The 21643-nt window shown below is 36.6% G+C and overlaps 2 protein-coding genes across 3 annotated transcripts in view; both read left to right on the top strand.

Annotated features, from left to right (window-relative positions):
- The window catches only part of Or4c105 (olfactory receptor family 4 subfamily C member 105), an 85395-nt gene that overhangs the window by 22105 nt on the left and 41647 nt on the right, over positions 1-21643 (top strand). The gene's annotated exons all lie outside the window — the stretch shown is intronic.
- Positions 1-21643, top strand: part of Or4c11 (olfactory receptor family 4 subfamily C member 11) — a 102461-nt gene that overhangs the window by 22069 nt on the left and 58749 nt on the right. The window contains exon 1 of one of the 2 annotated variants that reach the window (XM_087653670.1): positions 12323-12572. The exons of the other annotated variant lie outside the window; for it this stretch is intronic. The gene's annotated coding sequence lies outside the window, so the exon portion shown is untranslated. Of the gene's footprint in view, positions 1-12322; positions 12573-21643 lie in introns of those variants that run through there. 2 annotated transcript variants of the gene reach the window in all.

Genomic DNA, 21643 nt, shown 5'->3' on the forward strand with positions numbered 1-21643 from the left:
CTGGAAACTTGGTGTTTCAAGTCCTACTTACTTCAAAGTCATTTTTTAACCAATAAGTGTACAAGTAAGATGCAAGCAATAGTTGAAAATATTGTAAGTTCATTGATGGGAACGGATACACAGAGAGAAACTAATAAATTGATTGTAATAAAAATAAATTACATTTAGTCATTGGGGAAATTCTATTTTATACTTATTAGAAATAAGGTAAATACTTTAAAAGTTAAACGCAGAATCTAAGTTACAAATTGAGATACGAATTCACAAGTTGACATCATGAAGCTTTTTTTTTTTTTTTGGTGAAATGGCGATTCTAATTTTCAACCATTCATAATGATTAAAACACTAAAATTCTTAAAGTGTGTGCTTGCACTGTACTTCAGTGGATTAAACATCATTGAGCATCTTCACAGTATTCTCAGAGGTATCATTGAAACCTATTATAATTAAAAAGAATAATAAATGTGATAAAGTGCAACTACCAACGTTTTGGTTTCTTGTCCAAGATCCAAAGAGTCTATGACTTCTTCAAAATCACCTTATTTCCAAGTTCATTTTGCAGTCACTTCTAGGGGCCCCATTGTTATCATCAATTGCTCATATTCTGGCATCACTATGGAAATTAGCTCCTTCAGGAACATATTATACATCCAGAGGATTGACCTGTTTAAACAACATGTGTGTTTAAATTAAACCACATCTTTTCATGTTACCAGATTCTCTGCCTGTGCATGATGAAAAAAATTGAAATATTCCAGTGAAAAGAAAATATATAAAAATTCATTTTTTCATATTTATTTTCTGCAACTCTAGTAACTGGTCTAAAATGTGTCACATAGATACTCAATTCAAAACAGCTTTACAAAAGTAAACCAATCTTACTATAATTCAAAGAATTAAAACAGTGAGAGGTCAGTGCCCCCTGTATGGGGGAAATTTTCAGGAAAATTACAGTTAACACATAAACAGATTGTAGATAGAATCTTGTGGATTGGTTGATGTTCTAATCATTGATCTCAAATTAATACAGTCTCTTATTTTTTTCAAGTCTCTTCAAGTGTCACATGAGGAAAGGTTATAAATCTAAAATCAGGGTAATGCAAACTAAACAAGAATGTCACATCATTCTCAGTTGTTGACATTTTGCCTATATAAACTAATTTTTAAAGACAAATTAAAATGTGAGAACATTCACCTCAACCTTGTGAACATTTGAAAATGGGAAAACGTCTAAATATATAGTTGTAACAAAGCAGAAATAGGGTATCATATGTTTTCACAATGCAAAGCAAACACTTCAGTGGATCTTAATGACAGTAAGAAAAATCATATAAGATAAGCATAAATCAGAAGATATTAAATAAATGACCCATATCTAAAAGTATGAGTGTGTGCAAATACCTGAGTGTGTACAAATACCTGAGTGTGTACAAATATATTTTAAAAGGTGTGTAATGCCATGATTACATTTGAGATGTAACAGATGTGATCATCAAAGGATATTATAATCAAACTATGTCTTGATTTCCCTACCTGTGAGATTTTCCCTTGCTTCTTTCATAAAAACTCAACCCAATTATTTTAATATGGCTTCAGAACAGTACATCATATATTATGGGGGATTTATGTCAATAAAGAACAAATTGTACTCTTTATTGAAATTTTGCAAAAACATGAAGGCTATGTTTTTTTTTATTATTTAACACATGTTTTTCTCCTTTACTGATGTAAATAAAGTTGCAGAAGGAATTGCCTATGCATTCTAGTTCACAAATTATCACGTTATATGAATATAAGTAGATGTACTACTGTCCCACTATGGATGACCAAAGAAATATTCCCCAAAATTAAACAAGAAACACAATCAGCACCCATATTTAGAGAAGTATCCCAAATTCTGGATTTGCTGTCAGTATGAAGAAAACTAAATTCCATTGTATTTTTAAGTTCTTAATAGTATTAGAATAAAATCTATGATCCCATACATGTAAAATTGATGTTGAGATTTCAAAAAAGAGTGCAAAAATGGGAGAGGGAATACTCAAACACACTTTCACAGTCTTGGATTTTTTTCTTACATAAATTATTCTCTTCAGGAATAACCTCTGTCAGTTAAGTTCTAAGACTCAATCACTAAATCTGTCCAGAAGAAAAGTAAGCCAGCACTATGATTGTGATGCTTCTATTCATGGAATGAGCTTTCTCATAATCACTGCATATCATAAATAATGCTAAGCTTTGATTTTTCTCATGCAAAATAATATTTTCTACCACAGAGGATTCATTTCAAAAATATCTAAATAGGCAAGTCCTATGTAGGCATGTGTCGAAATAGGTTGTAAGAACTAAATTAATGTGTGTGTGTGTGTGTGTGTGTGTGTGTGTACATGTGTTTGTATGTGTCTGTGTGTTTGTTTGTAACTTCATCTTCTTTAAATGTCTTATTTTATTAAAGGAGAAAAATTGTGAACATTTCTGAGGCAAAGCAAGGGAATCCCTCAGGACTTTTTCTTCAGCAATTTTAATGTGTCCCAAAATGTGGATTTCTACAGAAGATATAAACTACTTTGACAGCTACTTTTTAGTAAAAGGCTGGCACTAATAAGAACAGAAGGACATAGTATATCCTGATGTCATGGATGGAGGGGTGGAAATCATGTGACAAATTTACTAAGGAAACTTTGACCCAACAACTGGGAAAAAAAGCAATAACTACAAAACCAAAGAAAAACCTGCAAATCATGTGGAAAAAATCAGACCAAACACGTACAGAAACTGACACTTTACTTTCTTTAACAACAGGATAATTGTGGTTATTTAGAAATTTGTTAGATATATAATGTATATTTTCTTACTGGTCTTTGATTTGCATTGTACTATTTACAAATATTTGATTTTTATATCACTTTTCTATCTTAAGTATTTAAAACTGAATCCTTCACATTCGATTCCAGCCTTTTTCATAGTTAAATTTGCAATTAAAACCTCAATGATGTATTCCCGTGACAGATTTTTGTTGAACAACATACTTTAAAATTTTCTCCCAAACTATAAAAATAAGAAGTTGGGATACAAATGTCATGAATTAAGTTTATCAAGGGCAGTCAGTTATGAAACTGCTCTATATCCAGAATACATAGTTTATGAGAATTACAGTTCTGCTGGAAAACAATAAAATACTATTAGATTATCCTATGATTTTTACTTAGTGTCAAATATTTTTAATTATAAAAGAAAGGATGACATAAAGAATGTAAAATAGCAAAGTCTACCTTTCAATGTAGACTAATTCTTATCTATTTGTGACAATCAACTTTAAAAATACATTTTAACACAAAATAAAAAGTACATATTTCAAGGGGTGAAATTGAAATCTAGTAAGCAGTATGCTCTGTGTACTTGTGGAATTGTAGTTAAAATAAATGGTGTCTTTAGCACTTACTCTGTGAATACTGAAAATGAAAACAAGAGACCCATCAGATTCACGTGAAAAATGAAAGCTGCATCTCAGGCCCTTGTCCTTATCTTCCTTCCTTCTCTGTGACAATGAAGTTTCAAGTCCAGTCATGCAGGGCTCAGTTTCTGGAGAAGCTTCAGTCCAGTACAGATAATATTAGAGCACTGGAGAGACTTGGATGAAATCCAACCTGAAACTCCCCAAGGACATTCTGGGAGAAGTATGTCAAATATAAACTCATATTTACTTTAACTAATCCTCTTTAGCTTGTCATGTGTACTTTAAAAATATTTTAAATTGTTTAGATATATGACACAGCCTACTACAAGATTTCTGCTAAAGGGGAAAAGCAATCTAAAATATTTACCACTGTTTACACAGAAATTAAATTTTTACACAATCATTAAATATTGATAGTTGTCATAACTATAAGGGTTATTAAAAATTAATCTATTAACAGTTTATCTATTAAAAATAAACAAATCTGTCTGTTTCATAATATGATTGTGCTCAAACTTAAATTCATCCAGTTCAATTTCCTTTAAAATGCACCTCCTACAATGCCTTTCTATGTTCCAAATTATGTTATCTGGTTTTAAATATCTATTTTTTTCATATCATATGACTTTCTTCATGTGATATCTTTTACTTCATTTTGTTTAAGACAATTGTCTTTTTTATTTTTCTCTTTAATTATTTCTCATTGTTTGAGATTATAATGATACCATTCCTCACGTTCGCTTTTCTATCACTAAACACTCCCATAAATCCATTCTTCTTCTATTTCCAATTCATGTTTTTTTATTAACTCTTATTCAAATATACTGCATTTGTATGTGTACATATATGTACATATGTATGTATATATGTCTGTTTATATGTATTCATATACCTATACCTATGCATATGTATATATTGTATAATTTGTTATATGATGTGTAATTTATACATATGTGCATATAATATAGATGTAAATGTACATGTATATGACATACATATATTTTTTTAAATACATAAATGTAACCTGCCCAGTTTTCATGCAGTTAGTTTTATTTATATATTCAGGCTGATGGTTTGTTATGAGATAACTACTTGATAATAATCTTCTTGGAGCAGACTATTTCTCCCACTTCTAGTACTCATTAGTTTGCTGTATTTTTAACAAACATTTTATTGAACTATTCCACGTTTTTTTAGGAAATTATTTAAATTTTGTGTTGGGAAAAATAAAAGTTATAATTTTAAACACCCATGGTAATATGAATTTGTGGTTGGATTTTACAAAAATTTTTTTCTTAATGTATTTTTTTATTAAACTCATTTATTAAGTATGTGTGTGCAAAAGTCAGAGAATAGCTTACAAAAACTAGTTGTTTCCATTATTTATTTATTGTCATGGTATTTACTGTTTCAAAAGAGGTGAGGTACTAGCAAGAAATCTGACTAGACTGGGGAAAGGGCAACACAAAATACAAAAACTTGGTCTCTGTTTAAAATGTTTCACCATTAAGACTATGTGAAACTGGCATATAATAAATCTATGCTGCTGTCCTTTAAAAAATTGTTATTACTTTTTATGCATAATGGAAAAAATGTGTTATCCTCCTTTATATTACAGTAAATGCCATCTCCTAAGAATCTCAAAAGAATTACTGTCCAGGTTCTGTTGGTGCGAAGTCAAACAGTCCTCTGAGGGAGGAATGAGGATGGTTATAGGGAAGATAAAAGGGAGACTCATAGACAAAAGTTAAAAATCAGGAGGGCTGCAGGTCTATACCACGCCAGGCACAAATGCATTTCTCAAAATCTTTATGTACTTTTCAGTATTTTGGAAACAAGTCACAAGCTACCAGAGAAAATTGCTGAAGTACATAGGAAATCTGTACCCACCAGAGGCCTCCCTCTTCCTTCCACGGAGATTAATAGAATATTCGATCCCTCAGCTTGAGCTTCGAGTGTAGCTCCTCTTATTTTTCTGCAAGTAAGACAGGCCTGGAAGTCTGACAGCAGACCAGCAGAACGTGAGCTTCACAGAAGCAGGCAAAAATGGCTTCCTACAAATTATCCTGATGAATTTCCACAGGTGTCCTTAAGTACCATGTGGCTTAGAGGACAAGAATTTATTTTCTCAGTTTCAAAGGCTATAATCTGAGATCACACTAGCAGTCGGATAAGTTCGTGCTGTAGACTCTGAAGAGAATCTGTGGCATGTACCTTCTAGATTCTGAGAGTTTATTGGCCCCTGTGGATATTCTTTCATTTGTAAAAACACCTCTTCAATCAGTCGTCATTTGCACATGACATTCCTTTGAGTAGTCCTATCTCTATGCCTTAATTTCACACTATGGACTACTTTAGCATTAGTATAGCTAATTATAAATAAAACCACAGGTTAAGGTAGAGGAATAGGATATTCATCCTATTGTATTCTAAGGGCAAACAAGAAAAACACAGTCCTATCCAATCTATAGTTGTGTCTGAGTGTATTGTGTCAATTTCTGTTCTGTACCCTTGTAATCTAACCACCTCTCTGGAAATCTTAATAATTCACACTGATACTGAAGATCTATAAAACCACTTCCTGTACCTACTAGCTGTCTCCTACTATTTCAGGCTATGGATTATGCCTATGTAAGGTAAGTCTGTACTTTCCTACACAAGAATACATTGCTGTTGGAAGCAGTTAGTGGGATAGTAATATGCCTACATAGAAAGTAAACACTACCACACTACTGAATGGCAGGCACTTTTCAGAGGGAAATGCATTGTAATGATGTGAAAACGTATTTCTCTTTCTAAGAAGAAGAAAATATTTTTGTAAGTCCAAGCACTATGAAATAGTTTATCAGGTTGCAGTCATCATTTTCCCTCATCAGTATTTGCATTTCACTACTGAGGTTTCTTCTGCCTCATTAAAGTGTTTACCTCAACCAGTATACTTCCTGAAGTTCCATATTCAGTTTTTCTTGAATTTTTTTTATTAACATGAGTATTTCTTATATACATTTCGAGTGTTATTCCATTTCCCGGTTTCCGGGCAAACATCCCCCTACCCCCTCCCCTTCCTTATGGGTGTTCCCCTCCCAACCCTCCCCCCATTGCTGCCCTCCCCCCAACAGTCTACTTCACTGGGGGTTCAGTCTTAGCAGGACCCAGGGGATCCCCTTCCACTGGTGCTCTTACTAGGATATTAATTGCTACCTATGAGGTCAGAGTCCAGGGTCAGTCCATGTATAGTCTAGGTAGTGGCTTAGTCCATGGAAGCTCTGGTTGCTTGGCATTGTTGTACATATGGAGTCTCAAGCCCCTTCAAGCTCTTCCAGTTCTTTCTCTGATTCCTTCAACGGGGGTCCTATTCTCAGTTCAGTGGTTTGCTGCTGGCATTTGCCTCTGTATTTGCTGTATTCTGGCTGTGTCTCTCAGGAGCGATCTACATCCGGCTCCTGTCAGTCTGCACTACTTTGCTTCATCCTTCTTGTCTAATTGGGTGGCTGTATATGTATGGGCCACATGTGGGGCAGGCTCTGAATGGGTGTTCCTTCTGTGTCTGTTTTAATCTTTAGCTCTCTATTCCCTGCCAAGGGTATTCTTGTTCCCCTTTTAAAGAAGGAGTGAAGCATTCACATTTTGATTATCTGTCTTGAGTTTCATTTGTTCTAGGGATTTAGGGTAATTCAAGCATTTGGGCTAATAGCCACTTATCAATGAGTGCATACCATGTATGTCTTTCTGTGATTGGGTTAGCTCACTCAGGATGATGTTTTCCAGTTCCAACCATTTGCCTACGAATTTCATAAAGTCATTGTTTTTGATAGCTGAGTAATATTCCATTATGTAGATGTACCATATTTTCTGTATCCATTCTTCTGTTTAAGGGCATCTGGGTACTTTCCAACTTCTGGCTATTACAAATAAGGCTGCGATGAACATAGTGGAGCACGTGTCTTTTTTATATGTTGGGGCATCTTTTGGGTATATGCCCAAGAGAGGTATAGCTGGATCCTCAGGCAGTTCAATGTCCAATTTTCTGAGGAACCTCCAGCCTGATTTCCAGATTGGTTGTACCAGTCTGCAATCCCACCAACAATGGAGGAGTGTTCCTCTTTCTCCACATCCTCGCCAGCATTTGCTGTCACCTGAGTTTTTGATCTTAGCCATTCTCACTGGTGTGAGGTGAAATCTCAGGGTTGTTTTGATTTGAACTTCCCTTATGACTAAAGATGTTGAACATTTCTTTAGGTGTTTCTCAGCCATTCGGCATTCCTCAGCTGTGAATTCTTTGTTTAGCTCTGAACCCCATTTTTAAGAGGGTTATTTGTTTCCCTGCGGTCTAACTTCTTGAGTTCTTTGTATATTTTGGATATAAGGCCTCTATCTGTTGTAGGATTGGTAAAGATCTTTTCCCAATCTGTTGGTTGCTGTTTTGTCCTAACCACAGTGTCCTTTGCCTTACAGAAGCTTTGCAGTTTATGAGGTCCCATTTGTCGATTCTTGATCTTAGAGCATAAGCCATTGGTGTTTTGTTCAGGAAATATTTTCCAGTGCCCAGCTGTTCCAGATTCTTCCCTAGTTTTTCTTCCATTAGTTTGAGTGTGTCTGGTTTGATGTGGAGGTCCTTGATCCACTTGGACTTAAGCTTTGTACAGGGTGATAAGCATGGATTGATCTGCATTCTTCTACATGTTGACCTCCAGTTGAACCAGCACCACTTGCTGAAAATGCTATCTTTTTTCCATTGGATGGTTTTGGCTCCTTTGTCAAAAATCAAGTGACCATAGGTGTGTGGGTTCATTTCTGGGTCTTCAATTCTATTCCATTGGTCTATCTGTCTGTCTCTGTACCAATACCATGCAGTTTTTATCACTATTGCTCTGTAATACTGCTTGACTTCAGGGATAGTGATTCCCCCTGAAGTCCTTTTATTGTTGAGGATAGTTTTAGCTATCCTGCGTTTTTTGTTATTCCAGATGAATTTGCAAATTGTTCTGTCTAACTCTTTGAAGAATTGGATTGGTATTTTGATGGGGATTGCATTGAATCTGTACATCGCTTTTGGTAAAAAGGCCATTTTTACTATATTAATCCTGCCAATCCATGAGCATGGGAGATCTTGCCATCTTCTGAGGTCTTCTTCAATTTTTTTCTTCAGTGTCTTGAAGTTCTTATTGTACAAATCTTTTACTTGCTTGGTTAAAGTCACACCGAGGTACTTTATATTACTTGGGTCTATTATGAAGGGTGTCGTTTCCCTAATTTCTTTCTCGGCTTGTTTCTCTTTTGTGTAGAGGAAGGCAACTGATTTATTTGAGTTAATTTTATACCCAGCCACTTTGCTGAAGTTGTTTATCAGCTTTAGTAGTTCTCTGGTGGAACTTTTGGGATCACTTAAATATACTATCATGTCATCTGCAAATAGTGATATTTTGACCTCTTCTTTTCCGATCTGTATCCCCTTGATCTCCTTTTGTTGTCTGATTGCTCTGGCTAGAACTTCAAGAACTATATTGAATAAGTAGGGAGAGAGGGGGCAGCCTTGTCTAGTCCCGATTTTAGTGGGATTGCTTCAAGTTTCACTCCATTTAGTTTAATGTTAGCAACTGGTTTGCTGTATATGGCTTTTACTATATTTAGGTATGGGCCTTGAATTCCTATTCTTTCCAGGACTTTTATCATGAAGGGGTGTTGAATTTTGTCAAATGCTTTCTCAGCATCTAATGAAATGATCATGTGGTTCTGTTCTTTCAGTTTGTTTATATAATGGATCACGTTGATGGTTTTCCATATATTAAACCATCCCTGCATGCCTGGGATGAAGCCTACTTGATCATGGTGGATGATTGTATTGATGTGCTCTTGGATTCGGTTTGCCAGAATTTTATTGAGTATTTTTGCGTCGATATTCATAAGGGAAATTGGTCTGAAGTTCTGTTTCTTTGTTGGGTCTTTGTGTGGTTTAGGTTAAGAGTAATTGTGGCTTCATAGAAGGAATTCGGTAGTGCTCCATCTGTTTCAATTTTGTGGAATAGTTTGGATAGTATTGGTATGAGGTCTTCTATGAAGGTTTGATAGAATTCTGCACTAAACCCTTCTGGACCTGGGCTCTTTTTGGTTGGGAGACCTTTAATGACTGCTTCTATTTCCTTAGGAGTTATGGGGTTGTTTAACTGGTTTATCTGTTCCTGATTTAACTTCGGTACCTGGTATCTGGCTAGGAAATTGTCCATTTCTGTAGATTTTCAAGTTTTGTTGAATATAGGCTTTTATAGTAAGATCTGATGATTTTTTGAATTTCCTCTGAATCTGTAGTTATGTCTCCCTTTTCATTTCTGATTTTATTAATTTGGATACACTCTCTGTGTCCTCTCGGTAGTCTGGCTAAGGGTTTATCTATCTTGTTGATTTTCTCAAAGAACCAACTTTTGGTTCTGTTGATTCTTTCTATGGTCCTTTTTGTTTCTACTTGGTTGATTTCAGCTCTGAGTTTGATTATTTCCTGCCTTCTACTCCTCCTGGGTGTATTTGCTTCTTTTTGTTCTAGAGATTTTAGGTGTGCTGTCAAGCTGCTGACATATGCTCTTTCCCGTTTCTTTCTGCAGGCGCTCAGTGCTATGAGTTTTCCTCTTAGCACAGCTTTCATTGTGTCCCATAAGTTTGGGTATGTTGTACCTTCATTTTCATTAAATTCTAAAAAGTCTTTAATTTCTTTCTTTATTTCTTCCTTGACCAGGTTATCATTGAGTAGAGCATTGTTCAATTTCCATGTATATGTGGGCATTCTTCCCATTGTTATTGAAGACCAGTTTTAGGCCGTGGTGGTATGATAGCACGCATGGGATTATTTCTATCTTCCTGTACCTGTGGAGGCCCGTTTTTTGACCAATTATATGTTCAATTTTGGAGAAAGTACTATGAGGAGCTGAGAAGAAGGTACATCCTTTTGCTTTAGGATAGAATGTTCTATAAATATCCGTTAAGTCCATTTGGCTCATGACTTCTCTTAGTCTATCTACGTCTCTGTTTAATTTCTGTATCCATGATCTGTCCATTGATGAGAGTAGGGTGTTGAAATCTCCTACTATTATTGTGTGAGGTGCAATGTCTGTTTTGACCTTTAGTAAGGTTTCTTTTACGTATGTAGGTACCCTTGTATTTGGGCGCATATACATTTAGGATTGAGAGTTCATCTTGGTGTATTTTTCCTTTGATGAATATGAAGTGTCCTTCCTTACCTTTTTTGATGACTTTTAGTTGAATATTGATTTTATTTGATATTAGAATGGTTACTCCAGCTTGCTTCTTCTGACCATTTGCTTGGAAAGTTGTTTTCCAGCCTTTCACTCTGAGGTAGTTTCTGTCTTTTTCTCTGAGGTGTGTTTCCCGTAGGCAGCAGAATGCAGGGTCCTCATTGCGTATCCATTTTGTTAATCTATGTCTTTTTATTGGGGAGTTGAGGCCATTGATATTGAGAGATATTAAGGAATAGTGATTATTGCTTCCTGTTATATTCATATTTGGATGTGAGGTTATGTTTGTGTGCTTTTCTTCTCTTTGTTTCGTTGCCAAGAGGATTAGTTTCTTGCTTCTTCTAGGGTATAGCTTGCCTCCTTATGTTGGGCTTTACCATCTATTATCCTTTGTAGTGCTGGATTTGTAGAAAGATATTGTGTTAATTTGGTTTTGTCATGGAATATCTTGGTTTCTCCATCTATGTTAATTGAGAGTTTTTCAGGATATAGTAACCTGGGCTGGCATTTGTGTTCTCTTAGGGTCTGTATGACATCAGTCCAGGATCTTCTGGCCTTCATAGTTTCTGGCGAGAAGTCTGGTGTGATTCTGATAGGTCTTCCTTTATATGTTACTTGACCTTTTTCCCTTACTGCTTTTAATATTCTTTCTTTATTTTGTGCGTTTGGTGTTTTGACTATTATGTGATGGGAGGTGTTTCTTTTCTGGTCCAATCCATTTGGAGTTCTGTAGGCTTCTTGTATGCCTATGGGTATATCTTTTTTTAGGTTAGGGAAGTTTTCTTCTATGATTTTGTTGAAGATATTTACTGGTCCTTTGAGCTGGGAGTCTTCACTCTCTTCTATACCTATTATCCTTAGGTTTGATCTTCTCATTGAGTCCTGGATTTCCTGTATGTTTTGGACCAGTAGCTTTTTCCACTTTACATTATCTTTGACAGTTGAGTCAATGATTTCTATGGAATCTTCTGCTCCTGAGATTCTCTCTTCCATCTCTTGTATTCTGTTGGTGAAGCTCGTATCTACAGCTCCTTGTCTCTTCTTTTGGTTTTCTAGATCCAGGGTTGTTTCCATGTGTTCTTTCTTGATTGCTTCTATTTCCATTTTTAATTCCTTCAACTGTTTGATTGTGTTTTCCTGGAATTCTTTCAGGGATTTTTGTGACTCCTCTCTATGGGCTTCTACTTGTTTATTTATGATTTCCTGGAAATCTTTCAGGGATTTTTGCGAATCCTCTCGGTAGGCTTCTACTTGTTCTCTAAGGGTGTTCTTCACGTCTTTCTTGAAGTCCTCCAGCATCATGATCAAATATGATTTTGAAACTAGATCTTGCTTTTCTGGTGTGTTTGGATATTCCATATTTGTTTTGATGGGAGAATTGGGCTCCGATGATGCCATGTAGTCTTGGTTTCTGTTGCTTGGGTTCCTGCGCTTGCCTCTTGCCATCAGATTATCTCTAGTGTTACTTTGTTCTGCTATTTCTGACAGTGGCTAGACTGTCCTATAAGCCTGTGTGTCAGGAGTGCTGTAGACCTGTTTTCCTGTTTTCTTTCAGCCAGTTATGGGGACAGAGTGTTCTGCTTTCGGGCGTGTAGTTTTTCCTGTCTACAGGTCTTCAGCTGTTCCTGTGGGCCTGTGTCTTGAGTTTACCAGGCAGGTCACTTGCAGCAGAAAAGTTGGTCTTACCTGTGATCCCGAGGCTCATGTTCACTCGTGGGGTTCTGCCCTCGAGCTCTCTGTGGCGGCAGCAACCAGGAAGATCTGCACCGCAGTTTCTGGGAGCTTCAGTTCACCAGTGTTCCAGATGGCGTTTGGTGTTTTCCTCTGGCGTCTGAGATGTGTGCAGAGTGCAGTCTCTTCTGGTTTCCCAGGTGTGTCTGCCTCTCTGGAGGTTTAGCTCTCCCTCCCACGGGATTTGGGTGCAGAGAACTGTTTATCCGGTCTGTTCCTTCAGGTTCTGGTGGTGTCTCAGGCACAGGGGTCCTGCTGCTCCTGGGCCCTCCCCCACGGGAACCCAGAGGCCTTATACAGTTTCCTCTTGGGCCAGGGATGTGGGCAGGGGTGAGCAGTGTTGGTGGTCTCTTCCGCTCTGCAGCCTCAGGAGTGCCCACCTGACCAGGCGGTTGGGTCTCTCTCTCACCGGGTCTGGGAGTAGAGAGCTGCTGCGGGCCGGGATCCTTGGGTGTGGGACTTCCGGTAAACACAGAACGTGCCTGGTCCTAGAGAAATTCTGCTTCCGTTTGTCCCAAGCTCACCAGGCAGCTTTCTTGCAGCAGAAAATTTGGTCTTACCTGTGGTCCCGAGGCTCAGGTTCGCTCGTGGGGTGCTGCCCAGGGGCTCTCTGCAGCGGCAGCAACCAGGAAGACCTGTGCCGCCCCTTCCGGGAGCTTCAGTGCACCAGGGTTCCAGATGGTCTTTGGCTTTTTCCTCTGGAGTCCGAGATGTGTGTGCAGGGAGCAGTCTCTTCTGGTTTCCCAGGCTTGTCTGCCTCTCTGAAGGTTTAGCTCTCCCTCCCACGGGATTTGGGTCTTGATTTTTGATTTTTGACATGGAAGGATCACTTGAAATGTGGGCAATACTGTTCTCTGAGCTTGAGTATCAAACAAACATGTACAGTAACCATTCTATATCTAGGTTGTGAAATCAACATTATCTGCTTCCTCTAGCTCCTATTGCCATGATCTCCAACTCTGAAGCACTTTATTACTGATTTGTGAACCACATGAAGCATTTCCTTAAGTTACAGTTGTCATGAGTTTTAATAGTTTTAGAAAGATCCTATCAAGCGGTATAATAGAGACCATTTAAATGCTATGTTTCCAGCATTGGGCTTTATATTTCCACTGCATTAGTCATATTGTGTGGCACAGAGTTAAGATGGTTCTTTCCTCCTCAAATGATTTAATTAAGAAAAATAACTCACAGGTACATCCAGCTTCTTGGGATTTACTTAATTTCAGATATGTCAAGTTGATGACTGAGAATAGCTATCATATTCATGTCCTGAAAACAATAATAAATTGGTATTTAAACATAATGGTATAATTCACTGGATGGAGAAACTTTCAGAACAGACGAGCATGTGACTGGAATCAGTGACATGAATGCATGAAAACTTTTTACACTTTATCATGTTATGTGTATGAAAGTTTTTCTTGCTTGTATGTATATGTGTTATGGGTTTACTGCTCAGCGAGGCCACATGAAGATAAGGACTTTGACACTGAGGTAACAATTGGTTGTGTGACAGTTTTTGTTGGTCATTGCCTCGACTGCCTCTGGAATTAACTAAATCCCAAGTGGCTGAGTACACCTGTGGCTACTGTTTTTCTTAATTAAATAATTTTATGTGAGAAGGATGAAGAGGAACACAGATGTTTTGAGGTGAGAAGGTCTGACTTTAGTCTGGGTCAAATTTATGGTAGAAGCCTATATAAAAGGCATGAAAGAAGGAAATGCTTGTTCTTTCTCTTCTTACCTTTGCTCTCTCTGACAGGTTAGTGTCTTTATTGGCATTAGAATCTGCTCTTTTTTGGGGACACCAACTTCTACTGGAGATATGCTGAGACATTCAACCATTGGACTTGCTTGAACACAAACTTTAAGCCACTCTAATATATATATATATATATATATATATATATATATATGTATATATATTTGTAAATAATATATATATATTTCTAGACGTCCCTGACTAATGCACCTGTGAACCTGTGATTCAGAAAGTAGATCCTGGTGTTTTGCAAATGCAGTGAGTGCTATTCATCATTGAGCTATTTCTCGAACATAGTGGAGGTTTTGTATAATTTATGTCTACATTTAAAAAAGATAATTGGGACAAAAGATAAAAAAGTAATAGAGATTTTAGAGGAAAGAGTTCTGGATGGTTAAAGTTTACATCAAGTGGTATGCTAGCAAAAGACTTTTGAACTATTAAAAAATAATGTCCAGGTCTGCACTGGAATAATATATTTGCCCTAAGTGCAAGATCTCACAGAAGTTGGCATAGCTATAGTTCTAGGGTGACAGGTTCCACCTCAAGCTTCCGGAAACTTAGGCAACATTGTAGGCATGATAATGATTTACTAAACATGAATTTATAAGACATAAGGTTTATGTAGTGATGTTCCATGCATTATTTAAAGGTTTATTTATTTTATGTATGTGAGTATATTATTACTTTCTTTAAACACACCATACAGAGTATCTGATACAATTACACATGGCTGAGAGCAACCATATGACTGCAGGGAATTGAACTCAGGACCTCGAAGAGCAGTCAGTGTTGTTAAATGCTGAGTCATCTCTCTAGACACTTTTTCACGGTTTTTGAGAAAAGCTGAGGCCGCACAATATATACAAATATTACGGTCATTGAAAGAAAGTTTGTATGGCCATTTGCTTGAATCTATAAAAGTGAAGACTACATTTTAGTGGAGATCCCAGAGGCTGAGACATGACAACAATGTGGGACACACCCTGAGCAATCTATCATTCAATGAGTATAGCTGGGTGAAGAGAGAAAGAGACTCCTTGTCCTGTTGGCAGCAGATGTGGATGGTGGAGGACACTTTTCTTGTTTTAGATCTCTGTGACTCACCACATGCTAGAAACATGAAGCTGCAAGATTTACTACTGTTGAGATTCAGGAAGAACCACACACTGACCTCTCAGTCACTGATCTCAGATATGATGAAAGTTTATTAATCAATTGATCAGTTTAATACTGATAGATTGATCAGGACCACGGAGAGGACATTGGAGCCAAACTGTGGTGCTCCTTTGTTCTTAGGGTAGGCTTTTTATAGAAAACTCCAGGTCAAAACTTCAGGAGACATGGAGCGAAGAATTATTACGTTTTGTCTAAGTATGGAGAGTACTATCAGCTGATTTTCAAGATGATTGTTCCTAAGTAAGGTAAATGGCGTTGGGCATAGTGAATTTCCATAGTTTTTTAAAAGGAGAGCATGAAAATTAAAACAATAGCATATTGACTTACTAGTAGAACTTTTTATTGTCAGCTTGATTAATTTTGTGAAGTAGATGAACTCCATTTTACCTTATGGGCAAATGGAGCCTAAATACAAAATGGCTACAATTACCTTAAAAGAAACAAATCATATCACTATATGCCTTGCTCAGTTTGGGCTTTAACTCATTCTTCTTATTCCTGGCTTCTGCATCATTCCTTCATTTTGGAATGATAATGTTAATTTGCTGTCTTGAATTTTCAAAATATATAACATCTTTTTTATTTTATAAGAACTTACTATGACTTCCTTCAGAATGTTCTTCTCTGATGACTAGTGTTTATGTCCCAGAATGCCTTGTACACTATTGGAAAGAACAATTCTCAAAGCTGTTGCTTAGATGTCAGATTTCCATTCTAGAATACTGAAACAAATGATAAAATTACCCATTCAAACAATAATAGCATGACTGATAATGATAAGGTGTAACAAACCACTTTTAGATTAGAACGGAGGTATGTTGCATAGGAAGGAAAATATTTTGGTAATGTAAATCTGCTAAAAGCTTATGGTTTACGAAGTCACATGCCCTTGGTGGGAATATGCTGTAACTGTTTGGTAAATAGACGAGGCATCAACCTGCTATCTATCTATCTATCTATCTATCTATCTATCTATCTATCTATCTAAATATATATATACCTAAATCTTTATAGCTTTATATCACCACCTCCAAGACACACGAATATCACAGACAGAAATAAATTGTAGGACCTGATAGGTAGGCAGGAGTTTTGTGATATATTTTCTTCTGAATATGAGTTAACCATTTAAATAATGAAGACATTACCTGTGTATACCTGTACAAATCTGGGCCATTCGACATTCCACCTTGGATAGTGTAAGCACTTGTGATGGTCCCCCTATATCTGGGATGCTATAGACAGGTAGTTTTTTCTGGTAAAAGGGTATAATTTTTTACCAGTATGTAACCAATATAAGTTTCCATTGCTCCAGTAAGTAACTCCCTATTCATCTTCACTGAGGTAACTCTAATTAAAAGCAGGATTTTCATTTTTTTTATTTTTAAAGGTATGTGCGTGGTTTTTTATAGTTGGAAGAGAAAGAGGATTAGTAGTAATGGGGGTTATAAGAGAGAAGTATTAGTGGTCAATATTATAATAATTCTATGAATATATATATGAACTTGTCTAAAATTAAACATAAAATGTACTTCTTTAATATAAATTCCTTTATAGGTTTTCCCAAAGTAATGCATGGTAAAAATTTATTGAAAAATTCCTTGTGACTGAAGGAAGTTTTTGTTTGTGTTTTTTTTTTTTTTTTTTTTTTTTTTTTTGAGCGTCGTTTTAATATAAGATAGTAAATTCGTTGCGAAATTACAACGTGGTCCAAATATGTTCTAAAGTGCTCACTAACCTCAATGAATTCAATTACAATAAGAAAAAGTCTGGAAGTTTTTGTTAATTCAGCACATAAACACTGTTTTCCATATATTATTAAACAGGGTTTGAGGGTTTGTTCCTGAACCATGATGAGAACATTGTTAAATAGAATTCATAGAAAAAATTAAAAGCACAACCTAATATTGGAGGTGCTTATAAGTATTGTTAACTAGTTGATGAAGGGACAAGGTATACAGAACTATAACTTGGAATCTCAAGGGGCAGAAAATTCCCAAACCCTTTGGGTATTCAGAATCAATCTCATAGATTCATGATGTCTCAGAGAAACATATTTAAATTCTAGTAGCAGTGTAGGAGGAACTTTGACTTTTTTCATTTTTCTATTACTTGGAGATCATGATGAATACAGTACTTGTGAAGCAGAAATATTACCCATTCTCTTTGTTAGCCCTGTCCTTCTTTCGCATAGAAGTAGACTGCCAGCAGAGTATTTTTGGTCACCACTGAATATCTGCAGTTGAGATTAGAAGATGGCTGTCCTGTCATCAATCTTTTTATTTTTAGAAAACTTAGCCATGGGACAGCATATAAGGTACAATTTTCATCTTCATAAATGATTTTAAATTGTGATCAAGTGACATTTGGATGTTGTGATTAGCAAACTGTAAATATTTTGTGTCATAAATGTGAAATGTGGAGTGTTTTTTCTTTCTCTCTTTCTTTCTTTCTCTCTTTCTTTCTTTCTTTCTTTCTTTCTTTCTTTCTTTCTTTCTTTCTTTTTTTTTCCTGGAGCTGAGGACCGAACCCAGGGCCCTACGCTTTCTAGGCAAGCACTCTATCACTGAGCTAAATCCCGAACCCCAAATGTGGGTTTTTTATTTTACTATTTTTTATTAGTTATTTTATTTACATTTGTAGTGTTGTCTCTCTTCCCAGATTCTCCTCCACAAATTTCCCATCCCATCCCCTTCCCCATTGCCTCTATGAGGGTACTCCTCCATCCAACCCACCCACCCACCCACCCACCTCATCCTCACAAGAATTTTATAAACTCTGGTGCACAAATTCCATACCCAGTAGAGTTGTATGATTAAAGTTAACGAAATAAAAGCAGATAAAATGATTCATGAGAAGCCTAGAAAGCATCACTTCAGATATAAGAATGGTTTGGTACACGTGCCCAGAGAACTCAGCAGGAGTTTTTAAATTACAAATGCCTTCCCTTCCATCCCCTTCCTCCTTTTGTCTTCCCTTTCGTCCAAGGCAGAGCATTTTAAATTCAATCATTTTAAATGTATTTCTTCAATTTAATGAAATTTAATGAAAAAATGTTCTTAACCTCTAAGAAAAATATTCAAGCTAGTTTTCATTATTTTTGACATACTCTAAGGCAAATTGTCCTAGTATGATTTTATTTTCACAAATTACATTTTATTTGTGAAATTTTTTATATTAATTCAATATTAATGACTAGGGTTTCATATTTATATTTTTATAATTGTTTTTATATTTTAGATATTGGCTGAAAACTTTGAAAAATAAAAATAATTTTGCAAATGTATTAAATATATTGAATCAGGAATTTCGTTAAATTGGTAAAGTTTTTTTTAAATGTCATTTAAAGAGGTATCTTAGAATGTAGTGTTTAAGATTTTTCCTTTAAGAAGAAAACATCTTTGTTATTTTGTCTTTTTTTTTTTTTCAGGAGCTGAGGACCGAACCCAGGGTCTTATGCTTGCTAGGCAAGTGCTCTATTACTGAGCTAAATCCCCAACACAAAAGAAAACATTTTTAATAATTCAAATTTTCATCTAAGTTTGTGTATGCAAACACTGATATCCTTTGTATTTAGAGTTTGTATAATATGTTTATAAAAATAATGTTTTGGGTAGCTGTAGCATAAGTTTGGAGTCCCAGCACTGGGAGATGAAAGGAGGATCAGGAGTTCAAAGTCATTCTAGGTCACATGATGAGTTTGAGTCAAGGCTGTTGCTATATCAGATGTTGACAATCTCTCACCAAAACAGGGAATTAACATCTTGTCTTAAATGGACCAACATGATTCATGTATGACATTTTGCTTCTATTCGTATTATACATAAAACTGTTTTTGCTAACTTTTATTAAGTATATATCAGTTATTCTTAGAGAATTTCATGTATGTATAAAATATATTCTGGACATATCTGTCTCTTGTTCTCAACCCTCACACTAGACCCAGACACACTAAAAAGCAGAAGTTGAGTAATGTTTCAAAATATTCATTTCACAATTTATTTGATCTACATTTAAATTCATGCATTTAATACATTATACAAATTTATATTAACTACAGATATCTTAATGTTAACTACATAACATGTTTTATTCAATTTAGCTGAGCTCTCAACTATTAAGAAGATAATACCTCCTAGTAGATGTCCTGGACCTCAGACTCTTACAAATTTTCTGCCCCACTCTCTGCAGTGCTAACTGAATCTTGGGTCTATGAGTTGTATTATAATATATTACAACGTATTATGTTGTAGACATTGACTTTTTAACTTGCATCCATATGTTGCACAAACAATTGTGATTTTGTTTACACTATAGTTTGTGTTATATCAAGTAACATCTAAAAGCATCACCATGTGACCATTAACTGTAAGTCCATTAGACTCTTCTCATTATGGATGTATCAATGTATATTTGCAAATAGCATTATTGGGAAAATAATACTGACATTTTGTCTAGCACTGCTGGCCACGCTAAGTAGAACAAGAAAGTGAAGCTAAGAGTTACTTAATTTTCAAGATCAACATGAGGTCTGTTTTTCTTGGAACATCCTGTTCAGTTTGGCTTTCTTTGTACGACAAAACTCTCTGGTTTATGGATACTTATGATTGTGTATGAGGGATATCATACTACAACACTGATCTTTTGATATAAAACTTGATATTTATATTCTTATATATTAAGAAGATTAAAAATTATTGTACATTGAAACAACCTGTTCTTTCAACAATTTATTCTCTCATACAATACTATTCATCCTGAAAACAGTTTCCCCTCCCTCCACTCCTTTCATTTGCACAACCCAAGACCTTATCTTATAGAATCGCATCAAACTATAGTTATTGGGAGGAATGCTTAGTTTAATTTTGATATTTCATGCATGGATGATGCTATCTCCTTATTCATGCAAGTTATTTATCCTGCTTTAGCTTTGAATAACAACTAGTAAATATATTATGTAACTCTATATAATTCTACAGTGATCTTAGCATATTGTAAATGATGGCTGTTTAGTGACCCAAACCCAGAGGCCTTATACAGTTTCCTCTTGGGCCAGGGATTTGGACAGGGGTGGGCAGTGTTGGTGGTCTCTTCTGCTCTGCAGTCTCAGGAGTGCCCACCTGACCAGGCGGTGAGGTCTCTCTCCCACGGGGTCTGGAGCAGAGAGCTCTTTCTTGAATTTTTATTGCAAAATACTGCGAATGATTTTGTGTAGAGTCACAGTTCATGGGAGATGTGTGACAGCAAACATAGGGGAACTATGTTTCGCATTTTCCCCAAAGTAATATGCCAAACAATGTACATCATGGCCAGATAGATGACTCAGTAGTTAAAAGCTTATGCTGTTTTTTCCAGAATACCCAGATATAATTCTCAGCATACACACTGTAGTACAAAACCATCTGCAACTCCAATTCCAGGTGTCCAATTTTCTCATCCAATTTCTGTGTACATACCAGGCACATACATAGTACACAGATAATCTTAACACTCAGATAATAAAGGGAAATAAATAACAAATATGGATCTACATTCAACACGTATTATTTTTCTTGTTTTATAAGAGAGGCTGGACCAAATATGATTCTGTCAACAAGGTCTTAAAAATGAAAATCCTAATCACCTGGTCAGGTGGGCACTCCGGAGGCTGCAGAGCGGAAGAGACCACCAACACTGCTCACCCCTGCCCACATCCCTGGCCCAAGAGGAAACTGTATAAGGCCTCTGGGCTCCCGTGGGGGAGGGCCCAGGAGCGGCAGGACCCCTGCGCCTGAGACACCGCCGGAACCTGAAAGAAACAGACCGGATAAACAGTTCTCTGCACCCAAATCCCGTGGGAGGGAGAGCTAAACCTTCAGAGAGGCAGACAAGCCTGGGAAACCAGAAGAGACTGCTCCCTGCACACACATCTCGGACGCCAGAGGAAAAAGCCAAAGACCATCTGGAACCCTGGTGCACTGAAGCTCCCAGAAGGGGCGGCACAGGTCTTCCTGATTGCTGCCGCTGCAGAGAGCCCGTGGGCAGCACCCCATGAGCGAACTTGAGCCTCAGGACCACAGGTAAGACCAAATTTTCTGCTGCAAGAAAGCTGCCTGGTGAACTCAAGACACAGGCCCACAGGAACAGCTGAAGACCTGTAGAGAGGAAAAACTACACGCCCGAAAGCAGAACACTCTGTCCCCATAACTGACTGAAAGAGAGGAAAACAGGTCTACAGCACTCCTGACACACAGGCTTATAGGACAGTCTAGCCACTGTCAGAAATAG

This window comes from Rattus norvegicus, chromosome 3 (assembly GCF_021556685.1).
Source record: "Rattus norvegicus strain SHRSP/BbbUtx chromosome 3, alternate assembly SHRSP_T2T, whole genome shotgun sequence".
Classification (NCBI taxonomy): domain Eukaryota; kingdom Metazoa; phylum Chordata; class Mammalia; order Rodentia; family Muridae; genus Rattus; species Rattus norvegicus.